Genomic DNA, 19,796 nt, shown 5'->3' with positions numbered 1-19,796 from the left:
TCACTAAGTGTGAGTTTTTTTTCTGAGGCCCACGCGGTTGCTCAAGCCAGTAAAGGTAGCATTTGTTTGCTAAGCCCCATGTGGCCATCATTTTCTAAGGCCTGCCCGTGGCTATGGCCCCTGTAACCTCTTTCTTTGCCAAGGTCCAAAATTTTAAAAATTTTCACTTATACCATCAATGAAATCTGAAACCCTAGGTTTGTGTGTTACTCAAGGCCTTGCATATTGCAGTGCCTCTAAAGAAACATTTGTTGATATAAAGACTGCATATGCTATGTTCACCCGCCAAGGGCCAAACGCAAAATAGCCTGAAGGCATAGCAGTTAAAGGCTCTCTTCACAACTGTTAAAACCAGCCAGTTTGTGCAATATAGGCCACTGTCAACTTCCAAGGTCAAAAACCCATGTGTCCTGCACTTAATACAATGCCACCAAAATTTAACATCATCCATAAAGGGCATGTGATAAGCCTTAACCTCCAGAAGTTATTCTGTCCCCCAAAGGACTCTTTATCAATATTTCTGATTGAACCAAGTGGGAAATAAGACAAAAACTGAGGAAGATGTGGATTAAAATATAACGTTTGTTCCTGAAAATTGATGTTGGAGAATGCGGCTTATATCTATGAGTCGGGTTCCAAATATTATATTCCACTAGAATGTAAGAGCAAATGATTCTGATCAAGGAAGGGAATTTCAGTATTAATGATTATAGAGCTGGAGCAGTTTCTGATGTCTTCATACTGATATGCCAGTTGTGGTAGGCTGCCTCCAGAGGAGCCCAAGAGAACATGTGCTCCTTGTGGACAATTTATTCCCAAGTGACAAAAAGGAGAAAACCGCTAGTCCTAAGAATTTTCTCTTTCCAAAAATTACTAATCATATTAAATCACTCCTCAGCCCCTAAGGCAAAATGAGTAAAGAAATGGAAAGAGGCCAGGAGCGTTATGCTAATAGATGTCTCTTCACATAAAAGGAAACATTAAGAATGAGGAAGAAGCAGTTCCTCTTAATTCCAGATCCAAGATATATTATTACAGTACGAAAGCAAGTTTTGGGCTTATTTAATAAAGAAAATGCATACAGCTAAACCATGTGGACGAGAACAAAGTCTTGAAAGAGCAATTTGTTGAGAAGGAGAAAGGGAGTAAACGCGTGCATTTTGGAGTACTTTCTCCATGTTTAACTCCGCAAGGAAGAAGGAGATACGAGAGTATCTTGAAGGCAGCATTGTTCTTTTAGAATGAGGAAGATGATCATGGTTAGTGGAGAGGACAATATTAATGCTCAGGAAGAGACCGAAGACCCAAAAGGAAAAAGGAAATTATTGTTGACTCCACCCATTTTCTTCTTTACAAATTTGATTAGTCCATGTGAATAATTCTGTGTAATTGAGTTTATTCACTTTTCTGAAACAGGTGTAGAAAAGGAAGAATGGACACGTGTGTGTTGAGGTGAAGAAGCAGCGCATAAGTCAAGCTGATTGCAGAGAATATTTGTCTTCTACTCTCCTTAAAATAGGGGCTAAACGTGTTGAAAATAGTGCGACTGAAGGACTCGGGGATAGCTGTGAGGTTGCAGTAACTACTGCGGGGAAAATATTTTTATGATGCTTTTCTGCAAGCAGCTCTCTTTTCTCATAACTCAAACTACCCAAATCCTCTGTTGAAGCAGTTGGCTTATATTGGCATGTCTGTAAAATTATTTGCTGATCAGCTACTTAGTCAAACGAATCAGATATGAGGCCTCTTCTCTGGGAATTTAGATTTGAGACATTGGGAAACTATTCCAGGTTGTTGTGGGAATCTGAGAGGAAAATAATGTAAATGAACAGAGATGCCAAGAAGAAAGATCTTGTGGCCTGCGAGGTAGCCAGAGACAGAACGAAAGAGACCTAGAAAGTGGTGCCGTAGCATACGACGGCATCCAGTTACCAACTATGAGTCGCTTTGAGTCTGGATATAGATATATTTTTAAAGATTTTATTTATTTGAGAGAGAGAGAAAGAGCATGAGCAGGGTGAGGGGCAGAGGGAAAGGAAGAAGCAGACTCCCCGCTGAGCAGGGTTCCCAACGCAGGGCTCGATCCTGGGACTCCGGTATCATGACCTGAGTCGAAGGCAGACACTTAACCTACTGAGCTCCAAAGAAAAACAACCCAGGCACCCCAAGTCTGGATATATTAATACTCATGAGGTCTCTACTGTTTTCAAAACTTTATCCCCCATTTTTTTCAACTTAATTTGAGCTATCTTAAAACCAAAAGAACTTTTTTAGAGAAGGAAATACTAAGAATGAATGATGTGATAATTTAATGGTATAGAGGTTCTAGCTGAAATATTGGAAATGATATATTTTCACTGGAGCCAATCACCATGTGTTGTGTGACATCCTCTGGCAACGTTCAGAAGCCCAGAAGTAGTCAAAAAGAAACTAGACATGTAGACTAAGGATTTTAGAATTAATTGACTAGGCGGATACTGTGGGAAGAAAAATAAATTCAAGCTGCTGGTAAGAGTACACTTTAATAAGTCACCTATGAGTGTTTAGGTAATATAGGGAGTTATGAGAAAAAGGGGTAACAGAGGATTAAAAGTTTTGATGAAATAAAAAACTAGGCTATTTAGGATGCACGAGTAGGAGAGGCTAAAGGATAGAAGAATGTGATGGGAGAAATTTCAAAGTTAAATATTATAGTGGTGGAATAGTTCTGCATGATGGTAATTTCTAGTGAATATCATTGTGAATGAATTGCAGAATTTATGCAGGCAGGCCAGGTCCAAGGACCCAGAGAATGTCCTGCAGGACCAGCCAGTAGGATCCCTGGCTGCGTGCAGGATAGAAATCAAATGCTAGCCAGCGGGAGGCAAAAGCGGAGTTTATTGAAGGTAGAGAGAGAGTGCAGCTACAGACCGAGTATCTTGTCTTTGTTTGGGGCCTGGGGGTTTTATTGAGGATTGTGGTGGGGTGTACATGTCTTCTTAGGCATCCAGGAACCAGTTAGAACAAAGACAAGGATCCAGGTTTATTCCTTGGAGCCAGGGGGTCTTAGCATGGAGATGTTTAGTGCAGGTGGTCTGGAATACACATGTGATAGCTTCGTCTGGTCATTCTCACCAGGTCCCTCCTTAGATATTATCTAGTCTAAAGAAATCATTTACTCCTTGTCCCTTACAAGAAAGACATACACTATGTGCCTTATGAGGCATGCATGAAGTGGGGGTGCAGGTCCTAGCAAGAATAGAAGCAGGAAAAGGAGCAAAAGCAGATTTTTATGGAGTCCTTCAGTTTCCCCATGTCAGAAATAGAATGTGGAAGACGATCAAGGAAGCATAAGGGAGTCATCACGGATGTGCCATCTATTTTTTAGCTGAAATATCATAGGATTACTGTGATGATGAAAAAATATATAACTGTAAAACGGATGCCAACATCTTCAAAGAGTGTGGAAGAGTGACTTGAAAATGAAACAAGATTAGGAAGAATGTAGTTTTATAAGCTTCAAATGAGTATGGGGTATTGAACAAAGGTGATGAAACCATATCAGAGAAATAGTAAAGGGGAATCAGAGGTATTCCAACCCATTTTCCTGGACCTAATATATGTCCACTGTGGGAGAATAAGGAAATGTCAGTTGATAGTGCCATAGGGGAATCAGCGTCCACGAAGGAGAACTGGCTCTAGTTAAGTAGAAAGAAAAAAAAGAAAAAAAAAAGGTGGAAAGAGAAAGTGGTCGAGAAAAAGTTGAATATATAAACATACCTCTTTAAAACAGAATTAGATTAGAAGTTGGGGGCATGACATTACTTTATTAGTGTAGTTTGAAGTATTATATGTGCCCTAAATTACATTTATTTTGAGGAACATACTCTTTCACTAAATCAGAGGCTTTTCTTCTCAAATTGGTCCAATTTATTGAGACTCCAGGGCACCGCTCTTTCCTGTCGTTCATGTAGCCATGTAGTATAAAGCAACACATTAAATTGGCTGAAGTTAAAATCCAATTTTTCACCAATAGATTTGGAAATAAGAAACTCATCCAACTCTAATTAAAACTCATTCGGATCACTCGGCTTCAATGTGGGTTGGAATCCTACATCCTTAAGTCCCATTAATCACGCTAATTGTGTAGCATATTATTCAGCACCTGTAAAGATAGGCACCTTAGAGATAATTTGCAAAATGTACAATTCGGATCCGATTTTCTCCTGTTCCTTTAAAAAGGGTAATAGAAGTAAAAATGTTATTTGAAATAAACCTCAGGTTTATGCTAACATAATATCATCATTAGCATTAGTATTTTTCTTGTCAAATGGTGTAATGCAAAAGACCATTGAACTTCACGTCAGAATATGTAAGTTCTACTCCTACCCTTGTCTTCTTTGAGCTATACAGAGTTTAGTTTTTTCATCTGTCTAATGTAGAAGGTAATCTGAATAATCTTTAATGATTTTCCAGCTTGAAATTGTGTTGGCTTCTCTCATTCTGTATATATCTCTTCTTTTTGCTAAAATGCAGGGAAAAATGTAGAAGCACACATTGTATTAGTCATGGTTCTCCAGAGAAACAGAATCAACTATATTTATATTTATTTACATTTAATACTATAATAATTTATATATGTATATTATACTATATATAAAATATACATGTAATTGTGTAAATTACATATTACATATTTACATATTATAATTTGCTATGTATATACAGACAGTCCCTGACTTATTATTTTGTGGCATTATAATGGTGTGAAAGCAATATGAATTCATTAGGAACCATACTTCAAATTTTGAATTTTGATCTTTTTCTGGGTTAGTGATAGATGGTATGATACCCTCTCATGACACTGTGTATGCAACTTACACACGTACGATTGTCTTTCACTTTCAGTACAATATTAAATAAATTACATGAGATATTCAATACTTTATTATAAAATAGGCTTTGTGTTAGATGATTTTGCCCAACTGTAGTCTAATATAAGTGTTCTGAGCACATCTAAGGGAGGTTAGGATCGACTACGATATTTGGTAGGTTAGGTGTATTATTGTTATTGGGACATAATTTTATCATAAGTTGAGGAAGATTTGTGTGTGTGTGTGTGTGTGTGTGTACAATCTGATTTGTTATAAGGATTTGACTCACGAGATTGTAGAGGCTGAAAAAAGTCCCACCATCTGCTGTCTGAAAGCCAGGGACCCAGGAAAGTGGATGCTGTAAATTCTAGCGTGAGTCCTAAGGCCTGAGAACCGGAAGGACCAGTGGATGATATTTAAGTCCTAGTGCAAGGGCAGAAGACCTATGTCTCAGCTCTGCAGTTAAGCAGAGAGATAATTCAGCCTTCCTCTTCCTTTTTGTTCTATTCATTTCTTCAATGAATTAGATAATGGCCACCCACATTGGGGAGGGCAATGTGCTTTACTCAGTCCACCAATTCAAATATAGTAATTACTTCCAAAAACAGCCTACAGACACACCCAAAATAGTGTTTAATCAGATATGTAAGTATCCTTTGGCCTGGTCAAATTGACACAATACATTAGCCATCACAATTCCACTCCTGTCAACTTGGCATTGAAGCACACCTCCCTAAACCATACTTAATCTCTAGAGAAAAACAATAACAAGGTCATTATTCTAATGTAGTACAACTCCCCGCATACAACCAAAAATGCACGAACCCCTTCCAAAACAGGAGGTAAGGTCCTTGTGTGATGTTTTCTCTTTGATGTCCCATAACTTAAATGCTATGATGTAAAATTAACAATACTTACACTGTGATAGAAAGTCAATAATACATCTTATGTTACATGATGAGGGAATAAGATGAAAGAAAACAAAGATACTTGATACACACATACATATATAAAATATACTTAAACGTAAAATATATTTATAACCAAATCAAATAAGGGGGGAATACTCATTATATTTGTGTCCTTGTTTCTGTAACTGGTCACATGGTTATAGCTGGTTTTTATAACGATTTTTTCCCACTACCCATCTGTGTTTCCTTTGCCTTCAGGAAGTACCTCATCTCACCGTGGTTCTTTACTTGGTGGGGTGAGCCAAACCTTCATTCCTGAAGGGTCTAGGACATTAATGATCCTGCTTGGATTGAGTTGTTGTAGTTTTCCATTGATTTTAATCACAGGGCGTGATGATATTAAGAGACACCCTAAGGGATCCTCTGTATTCCAGACATACTCTTCCTTATCTCCTCTGTGCAATAGTAATCTGACTTCCCCTTGATAGTCGGGACCAGTTACCCCAGCCAGCACAGTAACCCCCTTCTTCACCTGTTGATTCAGAGGCATGAGGAGCCTAAAGTGGTTGGGCAGTAGTCTTAACTTCCAGTTTAATAGAATCATTGTTGTGTTTCCTGGTGGAAGTATTTCTCCCTTGGAACTAAGACCTCTAGGCCAGCAGCATAAGGACGTGACCAGAAGGAAAACTTCCTCCACCCTTCAAGATTTTCCAGCTGGACCAAGAATTAAATTTACATGAGATAGATTAATAGGAGAAGAAACCCCAAAGTTTTATTACGTGTGCACAGAGTCCCAATAATGAAACTGAGAACTGAAAAATGACCAAACAGGCAGTCTCTATACTTTTTAAATAAAAAGACCATATATCTATGAGGACTTGACAGGAAAAAGAAGACTTTGGGAGCTTCAATTAATAATGAATTTCTAACAGAATTTGGACAAGGTAGTGAATTAGTAAAAATCACAAGGATTGTTTATATAGCCTTCTTGTGATAAGGATGTCTCTACCTCCTGGTACATGTAGGATACCTTTTACATGGGGTATTTATTTCTTGTTTTTATGGGGACAGAGGAGGATCTGAGTTTCCTTCTTGTACAGGCTGTCTCTTAAGTAACTTTTATTTATAATCAGTATGCCAAAGTGGCACATTTTGGGGAGGGCTGCCCTTGGCCATTATAGTTGCAAAAACAGGAAGCGAAAATATTGCTAGTGGGTCACAGGGAGTAATAGTGAGTGGTGCCACTCCCGTTTCTACCCCTTGATTCCTGGATTCATGAATCCTATCAGAGAAACAGCACCGCATATTGGCCTTGCAATCAGAGCATATACAGCCTTCTGGAAAACCTTGCCCTAGGCCTCCAAGGTATTGCCACCTAGTTGGCACTGTAACGGAGTCTTCAGAAGGCCATTCTACAATTCTATCAAGCCAGCTGATTGTGGAAAACAGGGTAAAACCAGTGAATTTTATGAGTATGGGCTAATGGCCACATGTTTGCTGGGAGGTGAGTTCTTTCATTAGAAACAGTGCTGCACAGAATACCATGATAATGGAAAGGCATTCTGTGAGCTCATGGTTGGTAGTCTTGTCATGCAAGAAAGGCAAATCTGTATCCAGAGTCAGTGGCGATTCCAGTAAGAACAAAATGCTGCCACTTCCAAGGTGGCAACAGTACAATGTAATCAACCTGCCACCAGATATCCGGCCGATCTCTCTGGGGGCTGGTGCCACATCAGGAGCTCAGTGTTAGTCTCGTGTGCAGGCTGGTGGGGCGCTCGGTGGTGGCCACAGCCGGGTTGGTCTTGGTGAGTGAAAGTGCACGTCAATGAGCCTCATCTTCATAACCTTCATCCCCGTGTAACCTTCATCTCTGCCACCATGGGCACTTTGTTCGTGAGGTCGTTGGACAATGACAGGGGTGACTGGGGAAAGAGGCTGACTGGCATATATAGAACAGGTCATCCTATCCATTTGATGATGACAGTTGTCCTCTGCTGAGGGCACCCTTTGGTGAGCATTCGCACTGGACACAAATATCATGTTTTTTGCCCATTCAGAGAAGCCTGTCCACATACCTCTTCCTCAGATTTCTTTGTCATCAGTTTTCCAATCGTGTTCCTTCTAAGTCTCTGAACATCCAGCCAAATCATTGGCCACAGCCCGTGAATTGGTATATAACTCCATGTCTGGCCATTTCTCCTTACAAGCAAAGTGTAAAGCAACATGCACTGTTTAAAGTTCTGCCCACTTGGGAGGATTCAGCTTCACCGCGGTCCTTTAGGAATGTCTCAGAAAGGAGCTGTGGTGTATAGCTGCCCATTTGGGGATGGTGCCTGCTCGCCTATAAAACCATCTGTAAACTAGAGGCTGTTCTTGCTCTGCTGACAGATCATAAGGAACTCCCTTGAGACCACAGGTGCGGGCTGGGAGAGACAAGGCAATATACCAGGAGCAGGCACTTGGGACACTTCGTGTAACTCACTTGTGCCTTCATGGCCTGCTTGGGCTCAATCACGTATATACGCCTTCCATTTGAATATGGAGTGCTGCTGTGTAAACCCAGCTTTGTGGCTTAGTGGATCAGATAACACACAAAATTCATCGTGGATAGCTCAGGTTGCATGGTAACTTGATGGCCCATGGTTCAGCATTTGGTCCCTACTAAGGCCCAGTAGCAGGCCAAGAGCTATTTCTCAAAAGGAGAGCAGTTATCTGCAGAGGATGGCATGGCAAAGCTTTGCCTCAAAATCCTCAGGGCTAGTGCTGTCCGTCAACTACAGGAGCCTCCTAAGAGTTCCAGACAGCATCCTCGTCTGCCACTGATACTTCAAGCACCAGTTGATTGGCTGGATCACATGGTCCAAGTCTGGGAATTGATGGAAGGTCTGTAATTCTCCGTTTTTATGATTCAGTTTTGACTTTTTTCACTTGACCTAAGACTTTTCTGTTTATACAGCTCAAGTAAAAATTACTCGGCTTCCTATCTATTCCACTTCTAGGAATACCGTGATCAATTAGCCAACTTCATAGGTCCATGAGGCTCAGACTATTCTGATTGCTGCTTTGACTCTGCTGTTCACTATGATAACCGTACCCTCCTTGCCTGTGGTGGTTGAGGGCCACCACCTTACCCCTGCCAAATAGGATCCAATTACCCCTGTTGTATATAGGTCTCCCAATTCAGTGGCTGCACTTACCACCGTAAATTTTGGTTTACAGGGAAGAGCAATCACAGAGCTCTTTGCAGATGCCAGGGCTCCCCTCACACATTTATTTCTCACATATGTCTTCTGGACCCTTCCAGAAGGGTGGGTGAATAAGTCTTTTTTGTTTTTAATTCAGTTAGCCAGTTTATAGTACATTGTAAGTTTTTGTCGTAGTGTTCAAAGATTCATTTGTTGTGTATAACACCCAGTGCTCATCCCAACATGTGCCCTCCTTAATACCCATCACCCAGTTACCCCATCCCTCCACTCCCCTCCCTTCTGTAACCCTCAGTTTTATTTCCCAGAGTCCAGAGTCTCTTATGGTTCATCTCTCCCTCTGATTCCCCCCCTTCATTTTTCCCTTCCTTCTCCTAATGTCCTCCATGCTATTCCATATGTTCCACATATGAGTGAAACCATATGATAATTGTCTTTCTCTGCTTGACTTACTTCACTTAGCATAATCCCCTCCAGTTCCATCCATGTCAATGCAAATGGTGGAAAATAGAGCTACCCTACAACCCAGCTATTGCACTACTGGGTATTTACCCCAAAGATACAGATGTGGTAAAAAGAAGGGCACATGCACCCCAATGTTCATAGCAGCAGTGTCCACAATAACCAAATTGTGGAAGGAACCAAGATGTCCTTCAACAGACGAAGGGTTAAAGAAGATGTGGTGAATAAGTCTTAAATGACAAATCCACAGTTAACATTTCAATCCTCCTAGGCTTTTGAATCCCTTCCTCGGGATTATAATGCAGATTTAATTCCCTCAGACAGGTGGAAAGGCCAGTAAGGCTGGGGGTAGAGAGGCTGATATTACTGGAGGTGGAGATGTTGTTGCCGGTAGGGTTGGAGAGGCTGCTTCTGCTGTGAGTGGGGAGGCCACTTCTGATATAGTGGGGAGGCTCCTTCTACTTGGGTTGGGGAGATCTCTTCCGCTTGCAAAGAAGACTCAGAATTTAGGGGTTCAGTGTACCCAGTTTTAGCACGCTCTTGCCACATGTCCCCATCTCAACTTGTAGGATCCTGTAGGATCTTATTCTTTCTCAAAGCCCTCACTTTAACAATAGACACCCGGAGAGGCTGGGAGTTCAGCTTAAGTTGTAATTTAACCAGTTTCCTTATGAGATTCTGCATTTGATTTTCATCAATTTCTGTAGCCCCGTGACTACGGGAGGTAAGGCTCTCCTTCAGGGCACACATAGACCCCTTTAGGTTATTTATGTGACTCTTGAATTGGGAATTTGAATCCCTGAGCTAATCCTTTTCTTTCACCATTTTGTCCAGTGACATTAGGGGCAACTTGCCAATCTCATTCTATCTGTATAATTTTTCAGAACTGTTTGAAAGTATTCTATGTGTAGTCATTCGGCTCTTTGCTTCTTACAAGTGGTTGATTAGCAACATCCAATGCAGAGATTTTGCTCGTCTCCATTGCCAGATCACGCCATGGGCTATCAATGCTCTCTTTACCATTGGCAATACAATCATTAGAGTCTTTACATCTAATCATATTCAAGAGCCAATTCTAGAAATCCCAGAACCAATTCAGAAAACTCAACCTTAAGATTCGGTTGCTGTAAAATCATTCTTGGTGCCAAAATGTGCATTAGCTAGGCTTCTCCAGAGAAACTGAACCAAATGTGTGTGTGTGTGTAATATCTATTAAAAATATACTTATGTATATAAAAATATATAATATGTATAATACATAATATACATAAAGTGAGATTTATTATAAGGAATCGTCTCATGTGATGATGGAGGTTTTCAGTTCCACAGTCTGCCGTCTGTAAACTGGACACTCAGAAATGCCAACGCCGTAAATTCCAGTCCTAGTCCTAAGGCCTGAGAACCAGGAGTGCCAGTGGTATGTCTCAGTCCAAGGGAAGGAGAAGACTAGTGTCAGGTCACACAGTCAGGCAGAGGGAGAGAGAGAGAGAGAAAGTGTTCAACCTTCCTTGCTCAGCCTTTTTGTTCTGTTCAAGCCCTCAATGGATTGGATGATGCCTACCCACATTGGGGGAGGCGATCTGTTTTACCCAGCCCACCAATTTAAGTGTTAATCTCTTCCAACTGGAAACATGCTCACACACATACCCCAAATAATATTTAACCCAATTTGTGGCCATCCTTTGGCCTAATCAAGTTGATACATACAATTAACCATCACAGCCACACACAAATATCTCAGAAGAATTATTCTTAAATAATTGGTCTTAATCCTTTATTTTAAAAACATTTTAGTTTTTAAATGAAAAGGCCTATCAGTTTCAAAAGCTCTTACATTTTGATCATGAGGCCAAATTTATGGATAAAAATGGAATTTGTGATTTGAATTGTGTTGTTTTGCCTACATGTGTGATTTCATGAGGTATGACCTTTATCATATTTCTGGAAATGTAGTCCATACTCAAAAGTCTTATAATAAAATACATTTGTAATAAACATTGTAATAAAAAGCATTTTTTTGTACAACCAATATATAAGAAACCTCTTTCAGAGTATTTCAGGGTAGCAAAATATTGATGCTTGCTATCACTATCAGGGCCTTCTGAATCCTCACACAAACATGAAATGCTCTTTTAGCCTAATTTCACTGTTCTTCATATCTTCCAGAAGGTTCTCATCTTTAAAACTAATGGGTTACACAGCAGATTTAAAACTGCTGCACAGATCCCTAGTGATTCCTTATATGTGTCTCATTTACTTTTTCATTTATCCATTCAAAAATATTGCTTGAATGTCTGCTGTGTACCAGACATTATGGTAAGTGCAGAATGGACGTGGACAAGGGGATGATTACAGAAAGTTGAATCGTAAGTACAGAAAGTTGTATATATGCCACTGCTTTAGCCAGATCAAGCCTGCTTTTCTATGGTGTTGTATTTTAGACTTCTGCAAAATATTTCCATGACCAAAAAACATGAACATCACTGGTATGGATAACAGAGTACCAGAATATCCACTCCCTCATCTTGTCAGGTAAAATTTGAAGGGACTTGCATACACTTTCAGTCTCTGGTGAAGTTACCTTGCTTTGAATTCTTCACCTATTGTCTCACATTGTAAAATTCTCAGTGTCTTCCAAAGTGAATTGCTATGGTTACCCGATGGAGGAATGATCCAAAACAGGGGTAATACATTTTGGCTCCGGTACTCAGGAAAGGTCACAGACCTGTGAACAGTTTCCCATCTATTATCATGAACCTCACACTTCTTTCCAATGATCATAAATGGTAAAAAAAAAAAAAAAAAAAAAAGGAGAGAGAGAGGGAGAGAATAGCTCCAGATAGCCTGTGAAGATGGCTAATTCTAATTAAATTTTCCTTTGATTGTTTGGTTTTCTGTGAGGCTTTGCTTTTATATCTGAGCACGAGGCTGACTGTCCTGACTGGCTACTGACAGCGTTGTTGTTGTTATGTCATTAAAGTAATTTCTTTTAATGGTAAGCTGACTAACAATACATTCATGGATATTTAAATGTAAAGATTTTCCTGGACTTTCTAAATTTCTATTCATTCATTTGTACATTTGTGGCATCTTTTTTTTTTTCCTAAACATTTTCTTTTTAAGTATTCTCTACACCTAACGTGGGGCTCAAACTCACAACCCTGAGATCAAGAGTCGCACACTCTATAGGCTGAGCCAGCCAGGCGCCCCCATTTTTGGCATCTTTGCTTAAATTCTATGTACGCTTGAATTTAGTGTTGGCTAAAAAGATAAGATTGAATAGACAAGGAGGAAAAATTCTGAACTAGCAAGGAAGACAAAAAGGTATTGAAAACATCCAAATCCATCAGTGACCTCCAAGCAGGTATAAATGGGAAAATAAACTCCCAATTTCTTCCTTAGCTGTTGGTTAGAACTGGTATAAATGAGTTCATTATTTCTGCAGATTACAGCAGCTAATCGTATCTCAACCCCCACCCCTGTCCCCCACCAAACCAAACCAAACAAAATAAAACCAACAAGCTCTTCTAAAGTGACTGAAATGTTTCCCTCATTCAGTCTCAGTTATCAAAATCTAGATCTACTTTTTTCTCTTAACAATTAAGTAAGTCCCACAGAAGCAGCCGCCTGTAAGAACAGCACTCTATTTTTACACGTTTCATTTCATATTATAAGTGTGCCGCTGTGGGTCTGCGGACACACGCATACACACGACACTGTTGTATCTACCAGAACCAAAGACTTAAAATGGTGGGAATTCAGAAGTTTATAGAACTGAGGTATAGTTAGTGATTTTTTTTTTAACATCTAAATAAACTCAAATGGTCATAAACTTTTTTCAGCAACCCATGGTCTGCCTCTTCAAGGTCATCAGAAATGAAAGACGCCTTGTCAGGGGGAAGAGCTCAGGATATATGGCATAACCTTTCTAGAAAGGCTGAGTTGGAGTTTCCCTTCTAGAAAGTATACTCTGGGGCTTCATCAGCAGAAGACTCACTAGCATCTGAGCTGCCACTAGGAACAATTTAGCACAGATTTGCAGAACAGTTACTTGAGTTAGACTGCTAAGTGGCATAAAAGGGCTTAAGACTCAGCACTTCTTCAAGCTATGGGACTCCTTCCCTACTTTTCAAAACAAGAGGATTGCATGTTCCTCACTTTCAGGTTGTAAAGTACCCAAAGCAGACACCATGGGCCTGCGTCTCTGGGACTCAATCCCCATCACTGGAGAAATGTACGTCCTAATTGTCTACTTCTGAATTCAGCAAATCTTTTCCTTAAAGCACCGGATAGTAAATGCTTTAAGCTCTACGGGTTGTAAGACCACTGTCCCTACTGTTCAGCTTTACCGTAAAGGTAAAGTCTCTCTCTGTCACTTTCTCTCTCTCTCTCTCTTCCTCCTTCTGTCCTCACTTTCTACCTGTCTTGCTCTCAACTCTGGTGCCTAGTCTTCTTCATGTGCTATGACATGCTATTTATTCAGCTGGACTAGCTCATTTTCTACCAAAGGTTCTGTGTCCCACCATTGCCTCTCCTTTTTCACCCTGTTCTTCACCAAGTATAATTTAGTGAGTTAGTCATCGAATCAGGGGAGCAGCCATCCCTGAGTGTGTCACTACCACCTCTGAGTATGTCACAATCAGAAGCCTCATTCTCTTTATTTTTTTTTAAGATTTTATTTATTTATTTGAGAGAGGGCAAGAGTGAGAGAGCACAGGCAGGGGGTACTGCAGAGGGAGGGGCAGAGGGAGAGGGAGAAGCAGGCTCCTCGCTGAGCAGGGAGCCCCATGCAGGACTCAATCCCAGGACCCTGGGCTCATGACCTGAGCTGGAGGCAGACTCTTCACTGAGCCACCCAGGTGCCCCACCTCTTCTCTTTATATAATGCAGAGCTCTTTGATTGCTAGTGATGCCGCGTCTAGAAGTAAGGGACAGTAGTGAGGGCTGGGTTAGTGGCAGGGAGGCTTGGTTTCTAGAGGGATGTGTGTGTTCCATCTCTCTGCCTTAGGCCCAGGGTCTTATGAAATCCTCCATGGCATCGACCACCTAACCGAGTGGAAGCAATGACTTAGTCTAATTTGGGCATAAATGTCAATGTGACTTCATTCCAAGGCTGGAATGAAAGTTCTTTGACATTAGAGGGGTATAGCTGGCTGCCATGTAGTGTGATGTGTTGACCAGTGCAAGACCTGTTACAGACTGACCGTAGCCTGCTCACTTTTTATCATTAGCTGTAAGAAAAAAACGGATGGGGTGGTTAGACATACACCCTCCTTAATCATGGATCTGGAAAATTTCCTCCTCCCACAATTTAATTAAAATGTGCTTTTATAAGCGCTTTGATCGAGTCAGTAGAAACTTAGCAGAAAGGAGAACTCTAAGAAAATAAGACCCAGGACAGAAAAAAAAAATTGATAAGGAAGGAAAACCCAGAGCATAAAGCGATGTCTAGGATGGACTGGTAAAATTGTGGGAAGCTTCAGGCAGTCAAAGCTGAGAATGAGGACTCTGAGTGCCTGAAGGAATAGAAGAAGTCAATAGATAATTCTCTATCACAAAATTGCCTGGGGTGGGTTATACAGTGATGTTTTAAATATGAGAAGTAAGGAAAGAGAGTTGGTATGTGTGACTTCAGTTTGAAAACTGCTAATCAAGATTGGCTCGTCTATAGCCCACTTGTAGCAAGAATATCTGTTAAATTGTAGAAGGACAGTTGCAAACACTCCTGTAAAAACGTTCTATTATGTGCCGGCTTCCACCTCAAGTGCTCAATACACACAGATAAAAAAGACATAGTCTCTCTCCATAAGGATTTTGCTGTTTACCTGTCTCTTTCGGAACAGACGATTGAAGCACTGTGATAAGTCCTACAGTGATAAGTCCCGCAGTAGGAAGGAGCACAGGGCGCTACGTGGACACACAGGGGAAGTGCCTCTCATTTATACTCAAGGAATGCTTCCTGGAATAAGTTATACTTGACACGAGATTTAAACAAAATATGTTCAAATTGAAGGAGTAGCAAGTTGACATGGCCTGAGGTTGACAGAAGCGTGGCACATTCTTGGAATTGAGAGAAGTTCAGCTTGACTGCAGGAGGAGACTGCAGACAGCAGTGAGGAGTGAGCAACTCAAGTAGCTGTGTGAGCAAGGGGCGCCAGAGAGGTCAGCAGTTGTGGACTCAACTTTGACCCTGGCTGATCTGCCGAAAAAAAGTGGAGTCCCACTGCCGTCCCAGAAACCGTATGAAGTCCTCCATGGGATCGACCACCTGACTGAGCGGAAGCAACGAGTCGGTCTAATTTGGGCGTAAATGTCAATGTGACTTCATTTGTGCCGTTACGTTTGTGAGGCCGGGGGATATCCATTTACGTGAGGTTGAGTTCCAGCCAGGACATTCAGGCATTTGTGGGTTACCAAAGACATCCCTGACTACCCTTTCCTATTTATATTTGAGGGTTAAAAGTACAATTAACTACTGAGAAAAAGGGATGCCAGGAGTGTGTTTGGCTATCAGCTGGGAGGGGGGAATCTACTAAGCCAGCAGGGACAGTCCAGCGAAAGACCTCTGTGGATTTGGATTTATACTGTTACACAATATAGCTGGGCCCTAGGGGCTCCTGGAGCTCACCGCTGATAGCTGATAGCATCTTCCTTTCTAGCTTTGTCCATATACCCATGGAATAAACTCTTATTCATAATTTCAAACATTCTGATTATTAGAGAATTTGGTGTCTCGTATTACAAGTTTCAAAGAATAATGCTATACTTGGCGTTAAAATGAGATTAAATTTCTTGGTCTGTTCACCTAGTTCCTACATTTTTATTCCGTTGCCCCAATGTGAGTTCTTCAGAACACATGTTTCATTCAAATTGGCTTGGGAAATACCCAGTTAAGGAACTGATTTTGTCATTGTTGTCACTGTTGTTATTCCCTTCCCTCTCATTTTTTTTTTGAAGATTTTATTTATTTGAGAGAGAGACAGAGAGAGCATGAGGGTGGGGAGGGGCAGGGGAAGAGGGAGAGGGACAAGCCTACTCCCTGCTGAGTGCAGTGCCAGACGAGGGGTTCAGTCCCAGGATCCTGAGATCATGACCTGAGCCGAAGTCAGAGGCCTAACTGACTGAGCCACCCAGGTGCCCCAATTTGCTTGCTTCTTTTTTTTTTTTTTTCAAAGATTTTATTTATTTATTTGACACAGAGACAGCCAGTGAGAGAGACAGCCAGTGAGGGAGAGACAAGCAGGGGGAGTGGGAGAGGAAGAAGCAGGCTCCCAGCGGAGGAGCCTGATGTGGGGCTCGATCCCAGAATGCCAGGATCATGCCCTGAGCCGAAGGCAGACTCTTAACGACTGCGCCACCCAGGCGCCCCTGCTTGCTTCTTATTGTACAACTTCTCGGAGGCTTCAATATGCCAATATGAATTCTGGATCTACAGAAGAGATCTATACTATACATCATCTGTTCCCAACTTGACTTTGAAACTTCTGTAAAAGCAGAGATTATATCTGTTGCTCATTGCTATAACCCCATACCCAGTGCCTTAGCTGGCACCTATGAGATGCTTTAAATATTTGTAAAATGAATGAATAACCATTTTAAAGGCTGATGTTCCATGAAAAACATTCCTCAAATATATTAAGCAAATCTTTCTTTCAAATGCCAGCTAGCTAATTCTATCATATTTATACTTTATATCCAATCTTGAAGCATTTTGGTAAAATGTATGGTGGTAGCGTCTGCAGTGATGCCAGAAAGCATCAGGTATAACATTGAGACGTTAGGAAATTTTCAAACAAAAGTTGGCAGAGAAGAATCCTGCATGAATAGACTATTTCAGCTGAATACTGACTATTATATTTATTCTGCTTCTAAAACATATTTTGGTTGTTAACTGGACATAAATATGTATTTAAAAATACTGTACAATGATCAAAGAATGATTGTTTTTTGAAGTTCCCTTGGGATATTGAGAAAGCAAGTTTGGTTGGTTGTTTTAGATTTTAGTAGCTTCTCAAACAAAAATAAAGAAGATCTCTTGGGAATGAAGATATTTTATAAATAAATTGGATATGCATTCTGGATATCCATGCATCCTGGATGACAGATGCTGAGTTCAGAAACCTTTTGTCACTTTTTATTGGGAGCGCCATCTTGCAATGCACAATATGCTAATATGTCCTCCTATGATTAGAAGAATCATTGCCAGTTACTGATGTGAACAGACAGCAACTGCTAATCCCAAAGCCCAGTTGTTTAGATCATGAAATGAAAACCCCTTAATTAAACCCCATAGCCAATTTATAATCACCCATGCAGAGGGCATTCCTAATAATTTTTGCTCCAAGCATGCAGCAAGTCCTTGGCATCTGTCCTTCCATGATAATTCAGTTTGGGACCCCTACCACCGTGAGCGAACTGAATGTACTGTACTGGGGGAAGCAGGTAAAGGAAGTGATTCTTACTTTTTTCCTCGAGCTGTTAATCTTGAGCCGATCATTGTACCGTGTAAAGCAGTCTCTATGTTCTGCTGGTGAAGCTAATGACTTTAGTTCTCTTCTTTTCTTCTCTGAAAGTATTCAGAGGTTCAGATATTTGTGTCTGTCTGCCTGTTTCTTTAGGTGAGGCAGGCTAAGAGAAAGAGAGTAAAATTATAGCAGAAAGAATTGAGAAGATGAGGCGGATGTGGTGCTAAGACATTACAGCTGAATGTGACCTTGTCGAGTTCCTGGCCCATGAAGGATGCGTGGTTTTAACTGGGGTGCCAATTCTGATTGTAGCTGCCTGAGAAAGTGTGTTAAACAAGATCCTAGCATGTGTTGGATGTAAATAGGGAAGGTTGCCTTGATTAGAGTGCCTGTCATGGCGGGATTGCTAGTCTAATGATTCCAAATCTATGATCCTCTAGAGATGCCAAGTACTTCGCATGGGGGAGGTTTATGCACTGGACCACGTATGAGGGTGAAATTTGTCAGAACTCTGGAGCAGTTTATGTCTCCAAAACATCAGCCTACTGATTAAACGTTATGTCTTTGAAACTTCTAGACTTATTGCAGGTGAATGTTCTGCTACAAGAGTAATCTGTTTGTGTGCATGTGGAGAATAAATTAGAAGCTATAATTGTGTCTTTAATACTTGATGGGCGGGACTCCCATCAGCCACGGGCTATGCTAAACAAGGTTCAAGAGGTCTCCTTGCATAGAAGTTTTCAAACTTTCTTACTCATCTATTCGAGTAATTCTTTGGCGCCCTGGGATTCTATAAAGTGTCTCAGGGGCTACTGCAGGGGCTGATAGGTATGGTTCTAAGCTCCTCACCTATGCCAATACGTGTGCTTTGAAACTTAAATGAAAACTTTTAAGCACATTGTTGCTTTCTAGCCACAGAACTTGTTTAAAAAGTATATTTAAGGGATGCCTGGGTAAATCAGTCAGTCAAGCGTCCAACTCTTGATTTTGGCTCAGGTCATGATCTCAGGGTCATGAGATTGAGCCTCTCATGGGGCTCTGCTCAGTAGGGAGCATGCTGGAGATTCTACCTCTCCGTCTGTCCCTACCCCTTCACACTCTCTCCTTCTCTAAAATAAATAAATAAAATCTTTAAAAAAAATAATAAAATAAAACAGTGATCTCATGGAGCGCCTGGCTGGCTCAATCAGTAGAGCATGTGACTCAATCTAAGCATTGTGAGTTCAAGCCCCATGTTGGGTGTAAAGCTTGCTTAAAATAAATACATAAATATATAAACAAATAAAACAGTAATCTCATGAAAGGTTCTGGGGCATAATTCACAAAACATAACCAGAAAACAAACTAGAGTCTAAATCAATGGCTTAAATATACTTTTTAAAAAAGATTTATTTATTTATTTATTTATTTATTTATTTATTTATTTATTTAGAGAAATTGGGAGAAGGAGCTTGAGCGGGGGGGTGGGGGAGGCAGAGGGAGAGGGAGACAAACAGACTCCCCACTGAGCATGGAGCGCAACATGGGACTTGATCTCATGACCTTGAAATCATGACCTGAGCCAAAATCAAGAGTCAGATGCTTAACTGACTGAGCCACCCAAGTGCCTGAGATCACTGTTTTAAATCTTAATCTTTAAGAATACATTGAGTTACTAATTCCCAAATGGTATATCAAAACAAATTTCCTATTTGGACAGTCTAATTTATATTTTACTTTTTCCCCTGAAGCTTTCCTTCTGAAATTGAGAATGGGCTGCCCAGTTTTGAGAGTGAAGGAAATGATCTTGCTAAGGAAGATTACCTATCTCCTCAATACCCAAATGCAAAACTGTTTATTTAATTTCACTAGCCCTGCTCTATTTACCGTAACCAGTGGTGTGCCAAAACTCTCTCGTGTGGG

At 40.7% G+C, this 19,796-nt stretch overlaps 1 pseudogene; it reads right to left on the bottom strand.

Annotated features, from left to right (window-relative positions):
• Window positions 1-6,364: 6,364 nt before the first annotated feature.
• On the bottom strand, window positions 6,365-9,978 carry LOC121101844 (annotated as a pseudogene).
• Between the last annotated feature and the right edge of the window lie 9,818 nt (window positions 9,979-19,796).

The sequence above is a fragment of the Ursus maritimus genome (assembly GCF_017311325.1).
Source record: "Ursus maritimus isolate PB19 chromosome X unlocalized genomic scaffold, ASM1731132v1 scaffold_X1, whole genome shotgun sequence".
NCBI lineage: Eukaryota > Metazoa > Chordata > Mammalia > Carnivora > Ursidae > Ursus > Ursus maritimus.
Note: the sequence above shows the minus strand (reverse complement) of the source record. Positions and strands in the feature narration are given on the sequence as shown.